Here is a 7,976-nt window from a genome sequence, read left to right on the forward strand (position 1 = left end):
CCAGTACCTCTAAGAACCGACTTTTTGATGAAAAAATAACTTTGCGAAAATAAGAGCATGGCGAAGACAAAGAAAATCGGAGACAATACGTCAATGGAACTGAAAACAAAATTTAGAAACGATCGGTTCACTGAACGGAATCAACTCCATACGATTAGTACACCCCGCGAAAAAAAGAAAAAGAAACTTCAAACTCAGCTAACCCATGAACTGCCTATCTCATGCCTTGACATAAGGAATGGCAAATAAGGCCACTAGAGAGAAATTTAATGGGGTAGTGTCTCATTAAAAATGTTATACTTGGCATTCGATGGTATGCAGTGCACGATGGGAGCGGCCACACCCGAGGAGCCGCGAGCGCTAAACCTTTTTCGTGGCACATCAAAGAATTTGGAACATAATGGCAAACTCCTAGAATATCTTTCCCTGGTGAGCTGAGCTGAAGGTGGTAAAGCAACGAGGATCCCTAAACCACATGCCAGTAGAGATGACACGCTGATCTTTCGTTGAATTAATTATGAGAAAACAGATCACGTCGTGAAACTTAAAGCTAAATATAAATGAGTGCATTTTAGAGGTATGTTCTGTTCTTGGCTGAACACCTATTCGCTGTCTGGTCTACCCATGATGTTACAAAGTCAATATATGATGGCGTGACTATTGGATTGTGTCTCTCAGGTATATTCTACCCATGATGTTACAAAGTCAATATATGATGGCGTGACTATTGGATTGTGTCTCTCAGGTATATTCTACCCATGATGTTACAAAGTTAATATATGATGGCGTGACTATTAGATTGTAACTCTCAGGTATATTCTACCCATGATGTTACAAAGTTAATATATGATGGCGTGACTATTAGATTGTAACTCTCAGGTATATTCTACCCATGATGTTACAAAGTTAATATATGATGGCGTGACTATTGGATTGTATCTCTCAGGTATATTCTACCCATGATGTTACAAAGTTAATATATAATGGCGTGACTATTAGATTGTAACTCTTAGGTATATTCTACCCATGATGTTAAAAAGTTAATATATGATGGCGTGACTATTAGATTGTAACTCTCAAGTATATTCTACCCATGATGTTACAAAGTTAATATATGATGGCGTGACTATTAGATTGTTTCTCTCAAGTATGTTCTACCCATGATGTTACAAAGTTAATACATGATGGCGTGACTGTTAGATTGTTTCTCTCAGGTATATTCTACCCGTGATGTTACAAAGTTAATATATGATGGCGTGACTATTAGATTGTAACTCTCAAGTATATTCTACCCATGATGTTACAAAGTTAATACATGATGGCGTGACTTGCTTGCGTCATTTTGTTCTGTTTTGAAGTAGAAAGGACAATTTAGCGAAATTGATGAAATAACTTCGTTACTTGTTAAATACAATTATTATTGTTTGCCAGTCACGTTGCACCGAATTAAGTAGCAACTCGTTGGATGTTGAACTGGAAGTATACAGAAAGTTGAAAGCTGAAATAAAACTTGTAATAAAACAATACAGTGCTCGATGTTTCCTATTTCGCCCTTGCTGGTTCTTCTTCTGTACGATATATCGCTGTTTGCTGCATTTTTTTTTTTTTCACTTCTTTTGAATCTGATCTGGAAAACGTTATATGTGCACTGTATATAAAAGGTGCAATACTACACCATTTATAGACAATCCACACATAACGTTTTCCGTTTGAAGTAGCGTCTGTAAAAGCCGACTACGCAAAACCACGAAGTTAACTTAACCCCCTCCCCCCAGCTACTAACCCTACCAATTCTAGGGACAATGCCAGTTTCCATCTCAGACCCTCGAGACAATTTGGTTGTTCGTTTGTGACGATTTTTTAATTTTGTCTATTTCGTCATTCCACTCGCGCGTAATCATGCGCAGTCATCGTCGTGCGCGCGCAGCCTTTAATTCCTAAAAAAATACTATTATATTTTGCAACTTTCAGGAATAGGAATTATGTTTTAAAAAGTGTCCACATCGATGAAAAAAATTGCCGAGAATAAGTACAAATAAACAATCTGTCCTCAGCGTGCAACGAACGGGCAAATGGATCAAGCGTATTAGCCAATCAAAACGCGCGCTTCGCTAAGGCTATGTTATAAATCAATTTATAACATAACTAAAGCAAAGCGCGCGCTCTGATTGGTTAATTTAACGTCTACTATTTGCCCATGGGTGTACGCTGCTGACGTGTGTGCCAATGTTTACAAAGCAAATCTTTTGACAGACATTGTTTCCAAAGTAATGGCCGGCGTCCTTCTCCCAGAAATGCGAAACTGTCTTCACAGTTGTGTGAAGATGAAACTTTATCAAGTTACTGGTGTGCAGTCGGTTGTCATGAATGAATTTTCGCGCGCTTGTTTTTTCTTGTCATGTAAGACTACACGAACATTTTTTTGTGATGTAGCTCAATAAAAGGACTTCTGTTGTTCCAATGTCTCAATGTTATGTTATAAAACAAATGGTAAACGCCATAGCGTGCACTATTGAGTTATGGATGCACTTGGGAGGTTTGCTAAGCATTCAAGAAGCTAGAGTCGCACGAGGCTATCGCCTCGTGCGACTCTTACGCTTCTTTCGTGCTTAGCAACCTCCCGCGTGCATCCATAACTCAATAGTACACGCTATGGCGTTTACCATTTGTTAATTGGACTGTGCTTGGTGTGGATATTCTCACCCATGTCAATTTTCTTTTTGTCTCGCGTGTTTTCGCGCGTTTAGCGATGCGGCACACTCGCGTTTTTGCTGTCGGAATCCCAAACTATGCTTACTGGGCTTTTTAAAGATGCTAGTTTTTGCCCTCCCCCAAATTCACACACGTGTATTTCACTAATAAAAGTCTATCGATTTGGACAGTGCTTGGATTGAAGATTCTCGTCCATGTATATTTTCTATTCTCTCGCGTGGTTTTGCTCGTTTAGCGTTGCGGCACACTCGCGTTTGAGGTGTCGGGATACCAAACTATCCTAACTGGGCTTTTTAAGGATGCCGCCATATTTGGAATTTCCTCCAATTGCCACACGTGTATTTCACTTCAGAAAGTCTATCGATTTTGACAGTGCTTAGGTTGAAGATTCTCGCCCATGTATATTTTCTTTTCTCTTGCGTGTTTTCGCGCGTTTAGCGATGCGGCACAGTCGTGTTTGTGGTGTCGGGATCCCAAACTATGCTTACTGGGCTTTTTAAAGATGCTAGTTTTGGCCCTCTCTTAAATTTACACACATTTACTTCACTTGTGGAAGTCTATCGATTTGGACAGTGCTTGGGTTGGAAATTCTTGCACATACCAATTTTCTTTTCTCCCGCGTGTTCTCGTACGTTAAGCGATGCGGCACACTTGCGTTTTAGCTGTAGGGATCCCAAACTTTGCTTACCTCGCTTTTTAAAGATGCGAGTTTAAGCCCTCTTCCGAATCTACACACGTGTATTTCACTTGTGGAAGTCTATCGATTTGGACAGTGCTTGGGTGGATATTTTCGTCCATGTCAATTTACTTTTCTCCTGTCTGTTCTCGAGCGTTTAGCTAAGCGGCATACTCGAACTTTTGGTGTCGGGATCCCAAACTATACTTACTGGGCTTTTCAAAGATGCTAGTTTTGCCCCTCTCTTAAATTTACACATGTCTATTTTTTACTTGTGGGGGTCTTTCGATTTAAACGGCGATTGCGCTGGAGATTCTCGCCCGTATCAACTTTCTTTTTCGCACGTTTAGAGATGCGCCACACTCGAGTTTAAGGTGCGGGGTTCCCAACCAATGCTTATCTAACTTTTTTTAGATGCTACTTTTAGCCCTACCCCAAAATCTACACATGTATTTCACTTGTGGAAGTCTATCGATTTGGACAGTGTTTGGGTTGGAGACTCTCGCCCATATAAACTTTCTTTTCTCTCGTAAATTCTCACGCGTTTAAAGATGAGCAACACTCGCGTTTTAGGCAGGGGGGTCCCAACAAATGCCTACCTAACTTTCTAAAGATGCTAATTTTAGCCCGCCCCCAAATCTACACTGAAACGTGTACTTTACGTGCGGAAGTCTATCGATTTGAACAATGCTTGGGTGAGAGATTCTCGCCGATATCAACTTACTCTTCGCTAGTAAGTTCTCGCGCGTTTAGAGATGCGCCACACTCGCGTTTTAGGTGCGTGGATCCCAACCACTGCTTACCTCACTATTTAAAAATGCTACTTTTAACCCTCCCCCAAATCTACACACGTGTATTTCACTTGTAGAGGCCTGTCGATTTGGACAGTGCTTTGGTTAGAGATCTGGTTCATATTAAGTTCTCGCGCGTTTAGAGATGTGGCACACTGGCATTTAAGGTGCGGGGATCCCAACCATGCTTACCTAACTTTTTAAAGATGCTACTTTTAGCCGTCCCCCAAATCTAAACACATGTATGTCACTTGTGGAAGTCTATTGATTTGGACAGTGTTTGGGTTTGAGATTCTCGCCCATATCAACTTTTTTCTCTCTCGTAAGTTCTCGCGCGTTTAGAGAAGCGCCACACTCGCGTTTTATTGCGGGGATCCGAACAAATGCTACTTTTAGCCCGCCCCCAAATCTACACACGTGTATTTCACTTGTTGGAGTCTATCGATTTAGACAGTGCTTGGGTGAGAGATTCCCTCGAAAATAAACTTTCTTTTCTGTCGTACGTTCTCGCGCGTTTAGAGATGCGCCACACTCGCGTTTTAGGAGCGGGGATCCCAACCAATGCTTGCCTAACGTTTTAAAGATGCTTCTTTCGGCCCTACCCGAAATCTACACACGTGTATTTCACCTGTTGAAGTCTATCGATTTGGACAGTGCTTTGGTGCGAGATTCTCGCCCATATCAACTTTCTTTCCTCTCGTAAGTTCTCGCGTGTTTAGAGATACGCCACTCTTGCTTTTTAGGTGCGGCGATTCCAACCATTGCTTACCTAACTTTTTAAAGATGCTACTTTTAACCCTCCCCCAAATCTACACACGTGTATTTCACTTGTGGAAGTCTATCGATTTGGACAGTGCTTGGGTGAGAGATTCTCGCCCATATCAACTTTCTTTTCTCTTCTAAGTTCTCGCGCGTTAAGAGATGCCCCACACTTGCGGTTTTGGTGTCGAGATCTCAAACTATGCTTACTGGACTTTTTAAAGATGCTAGATTTGGCCCTTTCTTAAATCTACACACGTGAATTTCACTTGTGGAAGTCTGTTGCTTTGGACAATGCTTGGGTTGGAGATTCTTGCACATTTATTTATTTTTTTTCCAAAATGCTAGTTTTGGCCCTTCCCCAAATCTACACATATGTATTTCACTAGTTGAAGTCTATCGATTTGAACAGTGCTTGGGTGGATATTTTTGCCCAGATCAATTTACTTTTCTCTTGTCTGTTCTTGTGCGTTTAGCTATGCGGCACACTCTAACTTTTGGTGTCGGGATCTTAAAGTATGCTCACTGGGCTTTTTAAAGATGCTAGTTTTGGTCCTCTCTTAAATTTACACATGTTTCTTTTTTACTTGTAGGAGTCTTTCAATTTGGACAGTGCTTGGGTTGGAGATTCTCCCCCTTATCAAATTTCTTTTCTCTCGTAAGTTCTGGCGCGTTTAGAGGTGCGCCACACTCGCGTTTCAGATGCGAGGATTCCAAACAATGCTAACTTTACTTTTTAAAGATGCTACTTTTAGCCCTAACCAAATCTACACGCGTGTAATTCACTTGTGGAAGTCTATCGATTTGGACAGTGCTTGGGTGAGAGATTCTCGCCCATATCAACTTTCTTTTCTCTCGTAAGTTCTCGCGCGTGCAGAGATGCGCCACACTCGCGGTTTTTTGTCGGGATCTCAAACTATGCTTACTGAACTTTTTTAAAGATGCTAGATTTGGCCCTCTCTTAAATCTACACATGCGTATTTTTCACTTGTGGGAGTGTTTCGATTTGGACAGTGTTTCGGTTGGAGATTCTCGCCCTTGTCAATTTTCTTTTCTCTCGTAAGTTCTCGCGCGTTTAGAAATGTGCCACACTCGCGTTTTAGGCGCGGGGATCTCAAGCAATCCTTACTTAACTTTTTAAAGATGTTACTTTTAGCTCTCTCCCAAATCTACACACGTGTATTTCACTTGTGGAAGTCTATCGATTTGTACAGTGTTTGGGTTGGAGATTCTCGCCCATTTATATTTTTTTTCTCTCGCTTGTTTTCGCGGGGTTAGCGATGCGGCACACTCGCGTTTTAGGTACGGGGATCCCAAGCAATTCTTACCTGACTTTTTAAAGATGCTAGTTTTGGCCCTTCGCCAAATCTACACACGTGTTTTTCACTTGTGGAATTCTATCGATTTGGACAGTGCTTGGGTTAGAGATTATCGCCCATGTGAATTTTCTTTTCTCTCGCGTGTTTTCGCGCGTTTAGCAATGCGGCACACTCGCGTTTTTGGTGTGGGGATCTCAAACTATGCTTACACAACTTTTTAAAGATGCTACTTTAAGCTCTCTTTCAAATTTACCCACATGTATTTTACTATTGGAAGTGTATTAATTTGGACGGTTCTTGGGTGAGAGATCATCGCCCATATCAAATTTCTTTTCTCTAGTAAGTTCTTGCGCGTTTAGATATGCGCCACACTAGAGGTTTTGTTGTCGGGATCTTCAACTATAATTACTGGACTTTTTAAAGATGCCAGATTTGGCCCTCCTTTAAATCTACACACGTGTATTTCATTTGTGAAATTCTGTCGCTTTCGACAAATGAATGTTCTAGTTGGAGATTCTCGTCCATGTTTATTTTTCTCTCGCGCGTTTTCGTGCGTTTAGCGATGCGGCACACTCGTGTTTTTGGTGTGTGGATCCCAAACTATGCTTACGGGGCTCTTTAAAAATGCTAGTTTTGGCTCTTGCCTAAAGTGTATTTCACTTGTGGAAGTCTATCGATTTAAACAGTGCTTGGGTGAATATTTTTGCCCATGTTAATTTACTTTTCTCTTGTCTGTTCGCGCGCGTTTAGCTATGCGGCACACTCGCACTTTTGGTGTCGGGATCCCAATCTATGCTTACTGGGCTTTTTAAAGATGCTAGTTTTAGCCCTCTCTTAAATTTACACGTGTACTTTTTACTTGTGGGAGTCTTTCGATTTGGACAGTGCTTAGGTTGGAGATTCTCGCCCATGTATATTTTCTTTTTTCTCGTGTGGTTTCGCGCGATTAGCAATGCGGCCCACTTTCGTTTTTGGTGTCGGGATCCCAAACTTTACTTTCCGGGCTTTTTCAAGGTGCTAGTTTTGGCCCTCCCTTAAATTTACATATTTTTAGTTTTTTACTTGTGGAAGTCTTTCGATTTTGACAGTGCTTTAGTTGGATAATCTCGCCCATTCCAATTTGCTTTTCTCCCGCGTGTTCTTGCACGTTTAGCGATGCGGCACACTCACGTTTTTGGTGCGGGGATCCCAAACATTGCTTGCCTTTGACCTTGGCTAGTTTTGGCCCTTTCCCAAATCTACACACATAGTTATTTCTGGAATAATTTAAGGGAATTTGATGCACTTTTCAATCAACATGACCATTCCGCACAAATCAGCAGCTCCATTCATGGGCAAACGGGTTTCGGGCCAGTTTTCCTTCACTCACCCCACCACGCTGCTTTGTCGCTATTTTTTTTTGCTCTCGTCCCAATTTGCACGCGGCTAGAACGCGGAAGAAGGTCTTTGAAAGGGAACACTTGCTACGCAGGCTATCTAAGGACCCATTGACTGTCTTTTCTAAGAAAGTGGATATTGTCTAATGAGATTTGCCGGGAAAGCGCGAAGCGCGATACACGAGCGCTTGATTCCTTCCTCGAAGGCTGCGTACAAGGAAATCAACAGGAAGCAAAGGCCGCAAGGAAAATGGTGAGGAGGAAACTGCCTGCACGGCTACCATGGAAATTTTAGCGCTGTACTAGATTTTATTAACACAGTTTAACAGCCAATTAGACAGAG

The 7,976-nt window shown here is 41.7% G+C and overlaps 1 protein-coding gene across 2 annotated transcripts in view; it reads left to right on the forward strand.

The window, feature by feature from the left end:
• The first annotated feature begins 7,657 nt into the window (after positions 1 to 7,657).
• The window catches only part of LOC110056833 (uncharacterized), a 10,179-nt gene continuing 9,860 nt past the window's right edge, over positions 7,658 to 7,976 (forward strand). For both annotated transcript variants that reach the window (XM_089292494.1, XM_089292496.1), the window contains exon 1: positions 7,658 to 7,976. This exon is cut by the window's right edge. The gene's annotated coding sequence lies outside the window, so the exon portion shown is untranslated.

Source organism: Orbicella faveolata, unplaced genomic scaffold (genome assembly GCF_042242905.1).
Source record: "Orbicella faveolata isolate gen_17 unplaced genomic scaffold, um_ofav_v1 contig_24, whole genome shotgun sequence".
Lineage (NCBI taxonomy): Eukaryota > Metazoa > Cnidaria > Anthozoa > Scleractinia > Merulinidae > Orbicella > Orbicella faveolata.